The 18826-nt window shown below is 36.3% G+C and overlaps 1 protein-coding gene across 3 annotated transcripts in view; it reads left to right on the top strand.

Moving 5' to 3' along the window:
* csmd3a (CUB and Sushi multiple domains 3a) overlaps nucleotides 1–18826 on the top strand; it is a 647261-nt gene that overhangs the window by 345905 nt on the left and 282530 nt on the right. The gene's annotated exons all lie outside the window — the stretch shown is intronic.

Below are 18826 nucleotides of genomic sequence, written 5' to 3'. Positions count from 1 at the left end.
AATAGGCACAGTAGTTGCAGATGAAATGTGCGCTTATGTATGTTTCTGCAACAGCGCTGCAATTCCTTTTCACTGTAAAGGGTTATTAAAAGCGAAATCCAGCCGTCTCTGGAGTCATTTTGCCTAACATCAGGGGCATCACCGCGGCCCAGCAGGATCACAACTTCTGAAAGGGTTTGGACTTTTAATTCTCCGGGGCGACTGAGATCATGTTTCGAAGCTTAAATCCTCACATCAGAGGCGTGTTTATCTGAGCCTCATATTTTATGCATGTACGAGCGGTTATTTTGTTTAGTTTTGCTGGTAACAGGCCATGTCGACTGTGCTCAGTGTGATACCGAAACATCTAGGAACAAACAAAGGGAAAATTGTATTTGTGACCTTGTATGAACTGTAGAAAACTCTGCTCTTAAGAGGGGCTACAGAGATTTAGCTGCGACTGGTTTTGTTGTTTATAAGGTTTGGTAGCTGTGGGACACATCAACTTACACTTTACTGGGATTTAAGCAGAAATCTTGAGAATGATGTGCAATTGATGGCTGTTGAAACTAGAGCTGTGCAATATATCTTTTCAGCATCGATATCGCAATGTGATCATTCTCAGTAGTCACATTGTAGGATATGCAATGTTTAGTTTGTACTATAATTTATTATGTACATGTGTTTTTGATGCCTGTGATTGTATAATGACTTTAAAAACATTCAGAAATTGTACCATTTTTTACCCTAAGTATGATTAATTTTATTGAATTATTTTTATTTTTATCATTCTGTTACTGTACTTGAATACTGGTGGACTCGGGAAATGATAAAACACTTTTTCTATACTTTAATTATATGATTATATTAATAGATTTTTATGCATGAAAGTACTCAACACATGCAAATATAGAAATGCACTGCAAATAGCGCAGACAACAACAAAAATGTGTCAGGGGACCCCAAAAACTTTTGTTTATTAGATTTTATGGTGGTGTGTGTGTGTGTGTGTGTGTGTGTGTGCGTGTGCGTGTGTGTGTGCGGGTGTGGGTGTGGGTGTGTGTGTGTGTGTGTGTGTGTGTGTGTGTGTGTGTGTGTGTGTGTGTGTGTGTGTGTGTGCGTGTGTGCGTGCGTGTGTGTGCGCGTGTGCGTGTGTGTGTGTGTGTGTGTCCTATATATATTATAAGTAATAAAATAAAGCAATTCTGGTTGATAGTGTTGGATAAGTTGGCAGTTCATTCAGCTGTGCGACCCAAATTAATAAAGGGACTAAGCCGAAAAAAAAAAAATGTATGAATGTTAAATTAAATTAAGTATTTTTAATAAATTATTTTGTTTAAATTAAAACAAAATTAAATTAAATAAAATAAGTAAATAAAATTGAAATGAAATAAGTAAATAAACGTTAAGTAAATAAACGTAAAGTAAAATGAAATGATAGTTCATTTAGTTTGGTGTGTAAAGAATAATACAATAAATTGGTAGCTCAATTCTAGCTCAGTTTGTAAAGAAATATTTAAAAAATAAAATAAATAATATAGATGGTAAATTTCAATTTTAGAGTTCAAAAAATACAAATCAAATCCCGATAAATGCAGAAATATATTATATTATATTATATTATATTATATTATATTATATTATATTATATTATATTATATTATATTATATTATATTATATTATATTATATTATATTATATTATATTATATTATGTCATATTATATTATATTATATTATATTATATTATATTATATTATATTATATTATATTATATTATATTATGTTATGTTATATTATATTATAGTATATTATATTATATTATATTATATTATATTATATTATATTATATTATATTATATTACATCACATCACATCACATTACATTACATTACATTACATTATATTATATAGTGAGAGTTTAGCCAATGGATGCATGATTCTTTCGATATATGGTGACATTTATTCATCCAATACATACATTTTAAAATTCCTCTAGCTGAAGAAGAGTTCAGTCTTTCATGTTTTGTTTCATCAGATTTAAACCTTCTCAGTTTGTACAAGCATATATTAATTTTTTTTTTTTTTTTAACTCTACTAAATGTTTTCCTGTGAATGCTGGTGAGTGTTTAGGAAGGATGCCGCAGGGCGTCTCGCTTGATTATGAAAGTGCAATGATTTGACTCTGTAGGAGGAAAGAGAAAGAATTGAGAAAAAGAAGCGCTGAAGGTCTTCTTAAAATATCACATCAAACTGCACTTGAAGTTCTCAACTCTTTACAAAACCTCTCATCACAGAGATTTTTTTTTCTTTTTCTCGAAATAGGACATGGTCAAACCAGTGACTTTAAGTCTGTTATATTTTTAGACTCTAAAAATAGGAAGGCGCCTTATGTATATTTTTGTACAAATAGTTTAGTTAAGTTCCATTTAGTTTTGTTTCATTTCACTTAGTATCATATGGTGTCATATATCGTATAATATCATACCATATTGTATTTGTTTGTATTCATTTTTCGTTTTTTGCTTTTTTTGTAGTTGTTTTTTTCTGTGTTTTTTTGTGTTACATTTTGTTTAGTATTATATTGTATCATATATTTTATCGTATCGTATTCTTTTGTATTTGTTTTTCCATTTCTTGCTATTGTTTTGTTTTTGTTTTTGTTTTATTATTATTATTATTATTATTATTATTATTATTATTATTATTATTATTATTATTATTATTATTATTATTATTATTATTATTTATTATTATTATTATTATTATTATTATTATTATTATTTATTTTATTATTTATTTTTTTACTATTATTAATTATTATTATTATTATTATTAGTAGTAGTAGTAGTAGTAGTAATACTTTTTTAAATATCTGTTATTATTATTATTATTATTATTATTATTATTATAAATAATAATAATTTTACTGCCAACAAATCGCCAACCTATTCAGCATATGTTTTAAGCAGCGCATGCCCTTCCAGCTGCAACCCATCACTAGTAAACATTCATATTCACTCATTCACACAAATACACTAAAGACAATTTAGCTTACCCAATTCACCCATAGCACATGTCTTTGGACTTGCACCTGGAGGAAACCCACAATGACATGGGGAGAACATGCAAACTCTACACAGAAACCCCAACTGACCTAGCTGAGGCTCGAACCAGCGACCTTCTTGCTATGAGACGATTGTGCTACCTGCGCCACAGTGCTGGACACTTTTTATTATTATTATTCTGGGTCGCCATAGAGGAATGATCCACCAAATTTTCTAGCACATGTTTTATACAGCGAACACAGGAAGAACATGTAGTCCACACAGAAATGCCAACTGACCCAGTCAGCGCTCGAACCAGTGACCTTCTTGCTGTGAAGCTACAGTGCTAACCAGTGATTATCCTTCTGTTGACGTCAACCTGAAGAATTCCATAGCAACTGCATATTAAAAAAGACTATAGAATACACAAGACGTCTCACTCATACTGTATAGCTTTGAATGGGGAAAAGTCTAATGTTCAATATAGAGACTGACAATTCTCTGGGGGGAAAGCTCAGACCAGATGTGTGCTTTCATGGCAGTTTATGTGATCAACAAACCTACTGGAATCTTAGCAAATGCTTGCTTCACAGACCTAAGAAATGTATATACATAAAGCTCGAAATCTCTTATAAATGAACCAACTACTGTTGAAAACAAAAGTTTTTGTAATCTGTATGAAACAAACGCGAGATACAGTCAAACGCACATCACATGACAGCAACTACTCAAATGCTCACAAACTCGTAAACAAAAAGTCGCTGTCATTTCTGAAGGAGATTCACCATCAAGACCAAGTTGCAAATTACTTCAGAGGAGCAGCACGGTCAGACGATCATTATCCAGAGGATGATAAAGTGTAACATGGCCATACATGAGGTTGGTGTCATGATCTTGTTCCTTTCGAGTCATCATTCATTCATTCATTCATTCATTTTCTTGTCAGCTTAGTCCCTTTATTAATCCGGTGTCGCCACAGTGGAATGAACCGCCAACTTATCCAGCACATTTTTATGCAGAGGATGCCCTTCCAGCCACACACACACTTATACACTACAGACAATTTAGCCTACCCAATTCACCTGTACCACATGTCTTTGGACTGTGGGGGAAACCGGAGCACCCGGAGGAAACCCCCGCAGGGAGAACATGCAAACTCCACACAGAAACACCAACTAAGCGAACCAGCAACCTTCTTGCTGTGAGTCAGCACTACCTACTGCGCCACTGCATCGCCCTTACTTTCGAGTGAGCATGCGCATTAGCTTAGGCAACCTGAACAAATGCTGATTTAGTTAGATTTTAATGTCTAGTAACGAAACTTATGAGACGGTTGTTGTTTAATTTTATTGGTGATTCCAAATATTTATTAAAATCGTAAGCTTGGCAAACAGTTTTGGAAAATTTGATGTTTTCCCATTCAGACAGAAGATACCTGAGCATTCTGCCCGAGAGGTGTTTCACAGAGTGAAATTACTTGCCTTAAAGGGACTTTGATATTAGTTGCGTTCGACTTCATGCGTTTTAAAGCGGTGCATGCTGGTTAAAAATTTTGTCTGGATTGACGCTGCGCGGATGCCATGTGACTGTCATATGTGGCATCATAGTACTGCAACAGCGCTCTGAGATCAGACGACTAATTCAGCCAGTGCAGCGTATGAAGAGCGACTGCTGGAGCTGCGATGATGACACCGATATTACACAATTGGCCGAGTTCACTGCATGATAAAAACTATGTGTGTTCCAGTTTTATTAATGGAAATATTCCGCTTTACAAATTTCAAAATAAAGAATTAACTGTTCATACCCTCTCTATCTTGTACACATCATGCTTATTAAAATACTACAAATATTTTACTGCAGTATTCATTTTTTGTTAATTTGTTCATAATGACTAGATTGTTTGCACAGGTTTATTTTCGACCTTTTTTATACAGACTATTTACTGTATTCAGCTCCAAAAATGATTTAAATGATATATTTTAGTGAATAAACTGAATATTAATTCAAATAAGAATTACAGGCTTGAAATAAAAAATGAAAAAATATCATCATTAATTCTGCTACCCCTAAAGGTTTCTTAACAAATTAAGTTAAAGAGCTATTTTATTTAATAATTATAAATTATTTATATGTTTATAAAATATATATTTTTTCCTGTCTAGCCGTTTATACACAAGTTTTAAAGTGACATTGATGTACCTGCTCTTACTGGGAAAGATCTACTTAAAGTGTAGCTCGCTTATTTTAGAAATGTCCTTATTTCAGTCTTTATCAGTAATCTTAATCATTGTTTAAGACTTAAACAAAACACAATGTTTTGGGTTTTACACTAATATAAATTGGAAAGTTGTATATCTATAAATGTAAATTAATGGTAACCCCTTTTTAGCATATTCAACAAGAAGTATTAGCCTAAAGAGGGATGTTTAGACTCCTAAGATTTGTGCTTATTGCTTTGCATTTAATAGGCTTATTCATTTTTGCTTATATTATTTAATTCATCATTAGTCCCTTATTGTTTAAAATGAACTAGTTTGTAAAGACTGTATTCTGTTTTATTTGCACTGTAAATCTTTTGCTGTTATAAAAAAATTATAATAATGATGGCGAATTTGAGCCTTGAAGTGTCTAGCTTGACAGCTCTGTTTTCAACTCCGCCCTTGCCTGTGCTCGACCAATTTCATTGATAGCTGGCTGTAGCCGTGCTTCATGTCGAACGCACCTATTAATTCCCCTCCCAGACCATTAAGGGGGATTAGTATGAGGGAATGATTCGCAAATGTAACTCCACCGGTCCTATACCACCCCACCCCTCCAAGCTGGGATCGAACCGGCAACCTTCCGCTTGGGAGTCAGTTACTCTAACAGGGAGGCTAAAGACCATGGACTCTAGAGCACCTTTTAGAGGTTAGAGTAATGAGGTTTACCTGCCTAGCACTTTAGTAGCTGACCTCTGTTAAACAAATAAAAGCCTGCCCTCTATTCAATACTCAGTTTCAGTTGGAAGGACATCAACATACTGAAATAAAAGTCTCAGCAACATCCGGTTCATGTGGACTTTAACGTATTTATTTTTATTTTATTTCAATTTATTTTAAGTGTCTTATTGGAGATCAATGAGACGCCATTGCATGAATATTTTCCCCTTAGAACAGAACAGTCAGAAGTATTTAATTCTCTTTTGAGCTTGTCAATTATAAAGAACCTTTTGAAGGTAAATAATAATCCGGTTCTCTGTTCCTTTAGCCAGTTTTTAATGTTTAATTATTCTGTCACAAATAATAAATCCGGACATTTGTTTTAAGAATACAGCATCTGTCTTTTGAGAGGAAAACCGAATTATTCACAGCTGCCAAACGAGAGCCTTAGGCATGAATAGTACATATTAGACTCCAGCATGCTTGTTTATAGAAAGTTGTCGACCAACCGTACATTGTGCATCTGGGCAGTACGGCAGAAAATCTGTTCCCGTTGTAGCAGATTCCCTCAGCGTATGAGAAATCTTGGCAGCGTCGTGAGAGCTACTACATTAGGGACTCTTATTAGATTTCTGTAAACCGCAGCCGACAGCTTCGTGTTTCAATGCAGGACTCAGGTCTTTTTTTATGTCAATCACAATGCCTGCGATGTACAGTTGAAGTCAGAATTATTAGCCCTCCTGAAATATTAGCCACTGTCTATATATTTTTTCCCTAATTTCTGTTTAACGAAGATAATTTTTTTTTAAAATGATAATTTCGTGAAATACAAATACATAATAGTTTTAATAGCTAATCTCTGATAACTGTTTCTTTTATCTTTGCCATGGTGACTACATAATATTTCACAAGATATTTTTGAAGATGCTAGTATTCATCTTAAAGGGTATTTTAAAGGTTTAGGTTAATTGGGTTGATTAGGCAAGTAAGGGTAATTAGGCAAGTCATTGTACACTCCACTCACCGGCCACTTTATTAGGTACACCTGTCCAACTGCTCATTAACATACATTTCTAAAAAGCCAATCACATGGCATCAACTCAATGCATTTAGGCATGTATACATCGTCAAGACGATCTACTGCAGTTTAAACCGAGCATCAGAATGGGGAATAAAGCATGGTTGTTGGTGCCAGATGCGCTAGTCTGAGTATTTCAGAAACTCAGATTTACTGGGTTTTTCTCGCACAACAATCTCTAGGGTTTATGGAAAATGGTCCGAAAAAGAGAAAATATCTGTGATATTTATGCTAGAGGTCAGAGGAAAATTGCCTGACTGGTTCTAGCTGATATAAAGTCAACAGTAACTTAAGTGAAGTTTATTCATAAACTAATTTCGAGAGGATCACGTGCTTATGATTTATCACGGCCAGTCTCACATTTGCTAATCACTATCTTCCAATCACATGAGCCCTAAGCCACTATAAATAGCCTCAGTTTTCAGTTCACTTTATCTTCGCTTGGAACATACCCCCCTCCTCCCCTATTCTCCTCCTTTACCTGTGATTGGGCGGCACGGCGGTCCAGTGGTTAGCACTGCGAGCCACACAGCAAGAATACTGCCGGCCCTAGTTCCATAGGACCGGTGGGTGTTTCTGTGGGGAGTTTGTATGTCCTCCCCGTGTCCGCGTGGGTTTTCCCCGGGTTCTCCGGTTTCCTCCCACCATCCAAAGGCATTCAACATACATAACAATCAAGCTTGTCTAATCCCTTACGTTCCCTTAGCTACAGCAGCAGGGGAGTTCTGAGATCCACCGAGCTCAGGCTCCCTTCTTGCTCTGCCAACGGGAGGAAGCCCCGGGCTCGAGGAGACCTTGAGCTCGGGGCTCTCTCCCGGGACAGCATGCCAAATAAGCTTTGTAAATCATCAGCTAAGTGTGAACTCTTGAAATAATCACTCGTTACAACCGAGGTATGCAGAAGAGCATCTCTGAATGCACAACACGTCCAACCTTGAGAAGGATGGGCTACAGCAGCAGAAGACCACACCGAGGGCCACTCCTGTCAGCTAAGAACAGGAAGCTGAGGCTACAATTCGCACAGGCTCACCAAAATTGGACAATGGGAGATTGGAATTTCTGTTGCGACCATTAATGGTAGGGTCAGAATTTGGCATCAATACCATGAAAGCATGGATCCATCCAGCCTTGTATCAACGGTTCAGGCTGGTGGTGGTGGTGTAATGGTGTGGGGTTGTTTTCTTAGCACACTTTAAGCTCATTAGAACAAACTGAGCATCATGTCAACGCCACAGCCTACCTGAGAATTGTTGCTGACCATGTCCATCCCTTTATGACCACAGTGTACCCATCTTCTGATGGCCACTTCCAGCAGGATAATGCACCATGTCATAAAGTGTGAATCATCGCAGACTGGTTTCTTGAACATGACAATGAGTTCACTGTACTCAAATGCCCTCCACAGTTACTAGATCTCATTCCAATAGAGCACCTTTGGGATGTGGTGGATGGGAGATTAACATCATGCATGTGCAGCCAACAAATATGCAGCAACTGCGAGATTCTATCATGTGAATATGGACCAAAATCTCTGAGGAATATTTCCAGCACCTTGTTAAATCTATGCCACAAAGGATTAAGGCAGTTCTGAAGGCAAAATGGTGTCCAACCTGGAACTAGAAAGGTATACCTAATAAAGTGGCCAGTGAGTGTATAACTGATTTATTCTGACAATTAAAATCAAATATTACTTAAGGGGGCTAAAAATATTGACCCTAATTTAACATATATATATATATAGGTTAGGCAGTGGCGCAGTAGGTAGTGCTGTCGCCTCACAGCAGGAAGGTCGCTGGTTTGAACCTCAGCTCAGTTGGTGTTTCTGTGTGGAGTTTGCATGTTCTCCCTGCCTTCGTGTGGGTTTCCTCCGGTTGCTCCGAATTCCCCCACAGTCCCCAGACATGCGTTACAGGTGAATTGGGTAGGCTAAATTGTCCATAGTGTATGAGTGTGTGTGTGTGTGTGTGTGTGTGAATGTTTCCCAGAGATGGGTTGCGGCTGGAAGGGCATCCGCTGTGTAAAAACTTGCTGGATAAGTTGGTGGTTCATTTCGCTGTGGTGACCCTGGATTAATAAAGGGACTAAGCCGACAAGAAAATGAATGAATGAATATATATATATATATATATATATATATATATATATATATATATATATATATATATTCATTTATATATATATATATATATATATATATATATATATATATATATATATATATATATATATATATATATATATATATATTCATTTATATTCATTCATTTTCTTGTATTTCTATATATATTAAGGACTGCTTTTATTCCAGCCAAAATAAAGCAAGTAAGACTTTCTCCAGAAGAAAAAATATGATAGGAAATATTGTGAAAAATTCCTTGCTCTGTTAGACATCATTTGGGAAAAATTTGAAAAAGAAAAAAAAATCACTGTAGGGCTAATAATTCTGACTTCAACTGAATAGTAGCATTGCTCGCGCTAATCCCAACGTGCTTCCTGTCAACAGTCCAACATTCACACCCCCTTAAAACTGGTGGCAGATGTTTTAGAGAGCGTGAGCACAGAAATCTGGCCCCTAGGACGCGTGGCTTGTCCCGGTACGGGGGCTGTGTGCATGAGTGTAAGGATGTGCCCGCAGGCCTGTGTCGCATCAAACACTGCCGACTCCAGCCACCCACGATTGCAGCTGCGGATTCAACAAAGCCGTCATACACTCCATCACCCAAACGTGTTCATTTCCATCTCTTGTTCCACCTTTGTGCTCTTCGAAGTCAAACCCAATTTCAGGGTAAATCAATTTCCGTCTGTCCATCCATCCATCCATCCATCCATCCATCCATCCATCGGATGAGTGCAGCCATCCACGTGTAGAGCTGCAGTTTCATCAGAGCCAATGGCAACCTTATATGCTTGTGTCCATTCCTCTCTCAAATCGAAGTTCAGATCATTCATTCATTCATTCATTCATTCATTCATTTTTCTCCAGTTTAGTCCCTGAACTATCACGGGTCGCCATAGTGGCAAGAACGGCCAATTATTCTGGCATATGTTTTACACACCGGATGCCTTTCCAGCCACAACCCAGCAGCATGCTGGGAAAAAAATTCAGATTATTACTATTAAGTGAGGTGTACAAATAAAAGAAAGAACTTTAGACGTGCAAATAGTTTGTCTATCTGTCCATCTATTGAATGAGTGCATCCATCTACGTGTGGAAGTGTAGTTTCGTCAAAGCCAATGGCAACCCTATATATTTGCTTCAATTTTTCACTCAAAAGAACTTCTGATTAGTTCTGTTAAAATCAACCCGGCTCATTCTGAAAATGTAGCCCTATATACATTTCTGGGGATCACAAAATACATCCCAGGAGCTATGTTTTTTCTGCAGTTTTTGTTTCTGCAAATCCACCAGAGGTCAATATGTACGCTTTTTAAGATCACAAATTTCTCTCGCGAAGGCCATTCTTGCCTGCTCTTCTCACCGAATTTCACCAGAGGACGCTGTTGACTGACTAACCTACTGAGCGATTAACACACCCAATAACCTACCAAAGAAAGTACCTGATAAAGTGGTCGGTGAGTGTACAAAAAAGAGTGTGTATAAACAAATTATTACCATTGATGCACAGTATGATTTGGATAAGACGATACTTGGCTGAGATACAACTATTTTAACCCTACGTTGGACATCACATGACATCCCATTTTTCTGAAATTTGGAACATAATTCAGGTCTGAAGGGGTTAAAATCTGAGTGTTTAAAACATCTAATTATAATAAAATTGTCTTTTAAGTTATCAAAATCAAGTGCTTAGCAGTGCATATTACTAATCCAAAAATTAGGTTTTGATATATTTAAGGTAGATAAGTTACAAAATATGTTAACAAAACTTAAGCTTTATTTAAAACTCTAATGATTTTTGACCCATTTAGTGCATTTTGACTATTGCTGTAAAAATGCAACACAAAGGCTGATTTATACTTCTGCGTCAAACGCCGGCGTATGCTAAGGCGCTGACGCATAGCCCTTCGTCATGGCCGTCGAGGTCACTGACGTGCACCTCTCAAAAAATTTAACTACACGTCGCAACGACGCGTAGCGTAAGCTCTGTGATTGGTCGGCTTGGAAGTGCTGACGAGTCTGGGCGGGACCGAGAGCCGCGCGAATGTTGCGAGCGATTGTTTACAAGTGTGAAGTCCCGTGAAGGAGTCCTGATGGAAAGTTTTGTTTTGTGTTTACCTCATAGTTAAAGTTGTTGCACGTCCGCCGGTTCCTGCCTCAAAATGAGCTAGTTTGAGCCACTTGTACATCCCGGAAGTGTTCAGGAAAAGCAAAAAAGCAGAGAAGAAACTCGACACAGAGGAACATTTACACCTCACTGCCAACTAGCGTTTCGGAAGTGTTAATGCAGACCGACAGAGACAGCGCGCAGAAGTATAAATGCACAGCCACGCGCGTTGCATGCGCCGTGGGTTACGCCGGTCACCTGACGCAGAAGTATAAATCTGGCTTAAGGCTTCATATGGTTTTGTGGTCCATTGTCACAAATAGTTAAAAACGAGCCATATTCTGTCTTCAATATCACTAATGCCCTGTCTGAAATCTCTCCAGGAGAACCCTGCACTCCCAGACTAGTTGTTCCTCTGCACTTTTGGTACATGTAAATAAATACGTAATATGTATAAATGAACCACATCTACTGTATGTGCGTGACTGTCTGTCGGTCTCCCCCATCCATCGAGGATGACCAAATCTAAACCTAAAACTAACTAATCATTGCGTTGTTAAACAGATGGAAACCAAAAGGGTGAATAAATGCACTTTAAACTCTAATATTCTAGCAGCCCCTAGGAATGATATTATGAGCTTGTACAGTAATTGAGCGTAATATGCACACTTTAAAATAATGCTAGCCAGTAGTCAAGACGGGGGCAAAGAATCATGTAAATCCTCAACTCCAGAGTTGTTTAAGTGTGAAACTTTTCCTTCATTGTCGCGCCGGGGTGTGTGAACATTGCCTGCGGCTAGCCTGGTGGGTTAGTAGCGGGGAACATGCTGGGAAGAATCGTACTCCAGAGAGATGAGTCACCGAGTTTTTAACTGCGCCAATACAACTTTCAGCTCTCCGTCGCTTTGCTCGCACAAATGTTTGTCATTGTTGGTGTTACTGTCTGTTGCGCTGCCTTGAATAATTGACACCGGGTTCGTTTCAAAGCGGTGGGGGTTTATATCCGTGTTGTCTGCGAGTGTTTGAAGTTCTGTAGTGTGCCAGCGTCGAGGCGTAGCACCGGGCCTCCCCGTGGATGGGGCTGCAGGCCTTTTCATTTCTTACTATCAGTCTGTCAGCATTGAGGTCTAGTTAGTCTCTAATCCACCTGCTGCCTCTCTGTTGTTGAAGAAACATACGTTGTGGACTTGATTTTTTTTATGCTTCTTTATGTTTGAACACCTCACTAGAATAAAATTAAAGGCTAGTCTGCAGCTTTTCGACCTTGACGTTTTTCACTGACTTGTAAAATATGTCATTTCGGTCACACTTTATTTTGATGGTCTGTTTAATTTACATTGCATTTACATGCCAACTAATTCTCATTAGATTATAATTAGACTGTTAAATTGGGGTTAGTGTAAGTTGACATGTACTTGCTAGGTTTCTTATAGTCAGTCATATGTCTATTGAAGGAGCAGTCTCAACAGATATTAAGCAGACAATCTACTAATACTTAAATGGACCATCAAAATAAAATGTTACCATATTTTCTGCTGCTGTAAAGAGTGAGCTGAGAAAATTATTAGATGAAATTATTTTAAGCAAAAGTGTTTAGTGCTTTTTTTTCATGGCAGCTCTGCAGTTTGGTGATTAAGTACATATGAAAAGTTCAGATGCAAAAACCTTTAAGTTTACCTCTGAAAGTTTCTTCTGAAAAAAGCTATGTTTATGTTCAGTTGTTTCATGTTAAAGGCAATTAAAATGACTTATTCTTTGCCATAAAAGTAAAACACCTGAACCTAAACTCACACTGCAAAAAATTATTTTCTTACTTAGATTTTTTTTCTTGTTTCTAGTCCAAATATCTTGAAATTCCTAAATCAAGAAGCATTTTCTAGACAAGAAAAACATATAGTCTTGTTTTCAGAGTTAATATGCCAAAATTAGGTGAGTTTTTCCTTAAAATAAGCACAATAATCTGCCAATGGGGTAAGCAAAATAATCTTATGTCAAAAGAAAAAACAAGATTAATTTGCTTACCCCATTGGCAAATTATTTAGCTTGTTTTAAGGAAAAACTCACTTAATATTGGCATTTTATTTCTCAAAACAAGACAATATGTTTTTCTTGTCTAGAAAATGCTTCTTGATATAAGAAATTTTACATATTTAGACTAGAAACAAGACAAAAAAATCTAAGCAAGAAAAGCATTTTTTGCAGTGAAAGCCTGAGCAAAATGCTACATTTTAAGGATTTCTTGTTTTTTATGTATTTTTAGTGTAGCCAAAAACAGTCTCTAATCTACCTGCAGCCTCTCTGTTGTTGAAGAAACATGCAGGGCTTTATTTTAACGATATACTGTAGGCGCATAATCTAAAGCATATGGCGCAAAACCATAAAGGGCATGTGTGAGTCCACTTTTGCTATTTTAAGGGTGGAAAAAATATCCTTCGTGCCTTGGCCTTGGTCTAACAAGGGTTGTGCTTATTTTCTTACATGTGTGTTACATGTGTGTTTTGAGGATAACATGCATTAAACCAATCAGAGTCTCATCTCACATTCCTTTTTAGAGTCAGTTGTGTCGCACCATGATACATTTGCTATTTTTTGCATGGCAAGCTTTGTAAGCTGAACGCTTCACTAGTAAGAAAACAGTTAAACAGATCATCTGCAGCGTGAGGATGAAGAACGAGTCTTCTCCATTCCGCCTCTTTACTTTCTCTTTACTCCTTTACTTTTGTGAAGTAAGGAAATGGTGGAATCTCACTCCACTGAAAATATCCATTAGTCTACGTATTTAGTTTTGTTTGTTAAGCGCAAAGATTTGTTTCAAAACTATTTCTAAATTTAGTTCTAATTTCCAACAAACGAATAAATGACAATAATAATGAAGTGTGGTTAAAGTTATAACCAAACACAAGTCCAATTCTTTTTCCTCCTATAGTGATGCATACATCCCCAAAACCCGACAGTTGGACAAATCTAAACTTGTTTATATTAAAACAAATATAAATATGCATATGATAAATATTACTGCTAATAGTAATAACAATAATAACAATTGACCAAGTATTTGGTTAATTGTGCAGAGTACATATGAAGAGTTCAGATGAAAAAAAAAAGAAAAACATAATTTTCTCATACAATTAGCATTTTTCTCAGCCCACCTATGTTTGTTCAGTGTTTAGACTTTACCATAAAAGTTAAAACAACTGAAACCTGAGAAAGAAATTATGTTTCTATTTTTTGTACTGTAGCCAACATACATTTAAACGTGTAAAAATGATCTATGAGTATAATTTTTAAACTTCCAACTGTAAATATTTAAAAACTCAAAATTTTACAAAAAATTTGCATTGCCAAGAACTTAATTTGGATTTTAAGCATGTTTTTTAACCTTCAGATTTCAGATTTTCATACAGTTGCGTCTTCACCAAGTCTTACTGAACCACACATCAACAAAAAGCCTATTTATTCAGCCTTGAGATGATGTATAAATCTCAATTTCCAAAAACTGACACTTATTTTATGGTCCAGGGTCAAATACTATATGAGTAGTTCAATCATTCAAGAATTTGAGTACAGGGTTAGCTTTTTTTCCACCTTGTTTACAAAGTATTTTTGCTTCAAATCATTAAGATCGATCACATTCCCCTCAGTGCTGCTTGGTTTATTTTTCACCTCTGCTTTTTTGCAGTTCTGTTTGTAAAAAAAAAAAAAAAAAAGCATTTTTCAGTCTTCAGTAGCCAAAGCAGTTAAAAAAATTAGCTTCTTCGGTTGATTCTTCATCTCAGACAGTTGATTTCGCCTAAAAAGAAAGCTCACTGAGAGCCTTCACTGATTTATTTCTTCGATGGTCTAACACACAGATGCACAGCGCTATAAAATCCTAGAGGCGCTGTTAGATTGGGAAGGACAAGAACAGCCATTCACCATTACCCTTCTAGATCACAATGGCGACCTCAGCTGTAAAGATGTCCGGCGGATTCGCTTTAATGGTCTTCGCTCTCCGTGTTGAGAAAGAAAGGTTGCCTTGCCAACAACAGTGCCATTTCCTTGAGCTAATAAACCATTAAAAGTTGACAAGGCTGAGTCCTCTAGTTAACGTCGAGCTCTGATCATTATTTGATCCATGCGGCATAAATCCTGTTTAATTTATCAGTTCTCTGCAGGACTGACCTCAGTGGAGCACATGTAAAGAATCATCTAATAGTGTGTTAAAGTGTGGTAAATTGTTTTAGAAACATGTTAGCACTTTGCTAACATGTTTTTTCGTTGTTAAATCATGCTACAATCTTGCTAGCATTGTGCTAAAATAAATTAGCACTGCGTTCCTGGCTGAGAAAAACAGCACATGTTGGTAATGCATGTTTTGGTGCTGGTTTGCTAGTTTATGCTGGTCACTTGGTAGTTAATTTTGGTTATCAGTTGTCATTATCATGACCAGCAAAGAACTAGCATGTAGTAATACATCTACAATCACTGCTAACAACATAGATCGGCCATTACTCATCTTTACTTAGCATGTGTATATATCTAAACTCCAGGTCCCATTTTGTGACATCTATCACACTAGCAATATGTTTAAAAATGTTAACAGTGTGTTAAATCATGCTACAAACCTGCTAGCTGTGTGCTAATACATGCTAGCAATGTGTTCCCTGCTAAAAAATAAATAAATAAATAAATAAATTAACGCAGTTAAGGTATGCTTTGATGCTGGTTTGCTAGTTTATGCTGGTCACTTGCTAGTTCATTATGATACTTTGCTTATAATATGACCAGCAAGTACCATAACCAAAACATACCTTATGAGCATATGTGTGTTATTTGGCAGGCTAAGCATATATTTCTTTTTAAAAACATGTTAACAGTGTGTTAAAACATGCTATCATTGTGTTAAGTCGTTTCATAAACATGTTAGCAATGTGTAAAAGCATGTTTGAAACATGCTAGCTGTAATAAAAAAAATCTACAACACACACTGACAACATGGATCAGCCATTACTCAACTTTATTAAGCTTTTGTATATATCTACATGTCCCATTTTGTGACGTCCACACAGGCAATGTGTTTAAAATGCTAACAGTATGTTAAATTATGCTACAAACCTGCTAGCATTGTGCTAATACATGCTAACAGTGTGTTCACTGCTGTAAAAAAACAGCATATGCTAGTAAGGTATGTTTTGGCACTGGTTTTCTAGTTTATGCTGGTCACTTGCAAGTTCCTTTTGGTCCTTTGAATATGACCAGCAAGAACCAGCATAAACCAGCATCAAAACATACCTTACCAGCATTTGCTGTTTTTTTTATTTATTTTTTTTAAGTGTGGTAGACATATATTTCTTTTAAAACATGTTAACAATGTATTAAAACATGCTATCATTGTGTTAAATAATGCCATAAACACGCTAGCAATGTGTAAAATCATGCTTGACACATAGGCTACTAGCTGTAGTACACTGCTAACACACACTGCTAACAACATGGATCAGCCATTACACAAGTTTACTTAACATTTGTATATATCTACAATGCAGGTCCCATTTTGAGACATCTACCAACTAGATTAGACCATTTAAAATGTATTACAACATGTTAGCAGTACGTTAAATCATGCTATACAGTGTACTAAAACATTTTTAGTGTTAAATCATGCTACAGACATGTTAGCAATATGCTAAAATGTGCTAGCAGTGTATTTATTCATGTTGACAACAAGACAGTATTTTGCTAAATCAATATCAATATCTTAACACATACAAGTAGTGTAGTAAACTATGTTAGAAGTGAGGTAGATCATACTAGAAACATGTTAACATTGTGCTAAAGCATGTTAAAGATATTTTACTCATGTTAGCTGTGTGGTAAATCATTTTAAAACAGAAATACATGTGAGCAATGAATGTGCCAAAATATAATAACTGTTAAATTATTTTACAAACATGCTAGCAGTGTGCTAAATGATGCTAGCGATGTGCATGCTATATGCAGTACATGTAGAAAATGTTATGTTAGTGCATGCTAGGTAGGCTACATGTTAGAATTTAGGTAGACCATGATACAAACATGCTAGCTCATGTTTAAACATATCAATGTAGTTATGCTAGCAGTGATAATTCATGTCAAAACCTGCTAGCAGTGTTCTAAATCGTGTCAGCAATGAGTTAAACTATGCTATCCCTGCTGAAAAATCCAGCTTAAACTAGCCTAGGCTGGTTGGCTGGTTTTAGCTGGTCGACCAGGCTGGTTTTAGAGGGGTTTTGGCCACTTCCAGGCTGGTTTCCAGCCATTTCCAGCCTGGTCTTAGCTGGTCAGACTGGGAGATGATCAGCTAAAACCAGCTTGACCAGCCTAGCCAAGCTGGGAGTCCAGCCAAAACCAGCTATGTCCAGCTTAAACCAGGCTGGTCAAGCTGGTTTTAGCTGGATTTGGCTGGTCATTTTCCAGCCTGACCAGCTAAGACCAGGCTGGAAATGGCTGAAAACCAGCCTGGAAGTGGCCAAAACCCCTCTAAAACCAGCCTGGTAGACCAGCTAAAACCAGCCAACCAGCCTAGGCTGGTTTAAGCTGGATTTTTCAGCAGGGATCCTAGCATTATGCTAAATTTTGACAGTATAAATAACAATAGTAGAGCATTATAGTAGAGCATACCTAACAATCTGAATTCAGTTGATTTCAGAAGTCATCAGGGAAGAGAAATATCCCACTTTCAATACAGCACACATGCAAATTAATCTTAGATATATCTGACATTGTGTGAAGATCAAACCACACTGTTCTTGTTTAAGAAATAACAGAAGAGCCAATTAGTCAGCAACCTGTCAGAATTAATCGTGCAATGAATGCATTATATTGATTTGTTGACTAATATCCTGTACCTGCATTATAATAAGATTTGGTAAGCTCTCCGAACCACGTGTCTGAAAAAGATTCTGGCATCTCATCCACTGAAATAATAATTCCAGAAGTCACACACTCTCATATAGGGTTTGTTATTGACTGCTGATAATAGAGATGGTTACAAAAGGAGCTGATTGAAGCTGATATATGAGTGTAATTAGTGAAAGCACAATGTAGCAGTAGTTTGTCTCAGTCAACATGAAACATGGCAGCTGATCAGAAGATATTTAATATTGAGTTATGGAACATTGAGTTTGGGCCAATGAGATACTGTAAAATGTCAAAAGATTTCATATTTAATTTAGTTATTGTTCATAATTATATGTAAAACTGTTTAGAACAGTTGATATTACAATCGATTAATATCAATTATGATATTATAGTTGATATTAGCAGATTGAAACATTTTAATTTAGCAGATTAGTGCAGATCAATATAAATATAAGATGATTAATATATTTATATATTTTAATTAAAAAAACTTCTTGTGTTGTGAATAAAAAATCTAATTATGTATGGATATTATTGTCAAGTATTGTCAAGTTGAACATTAAATCTAATATTCACAAAGCGGGTTGTTTATAATTGCATATACAAATTATTTATAATAGTATTTGATATTAAATCGATGTCATTTACAGTTTGGAAGTTGTGTAAGGTGCAGATAATCCACAACCTTGGCTATTTT

The sequence above is a fragment of the Danio rerio genome, chromosome 16 (genome assembly GCF_052040795.2).
Source record: "Danio rerio strain M-AB ecotype USA chromosome 16, GRCz13ab, whole genome shotgun sequence".
Classification (NCBI taxonomy): Eukaryota; Metazoa; Chordata; class Actinopteri; order Cypriniformes; family Danionidae; genus Danio; species Danio rerio.
This window is presented reverse-complemented; position numbering and strand designations above follow the sequence as displayed.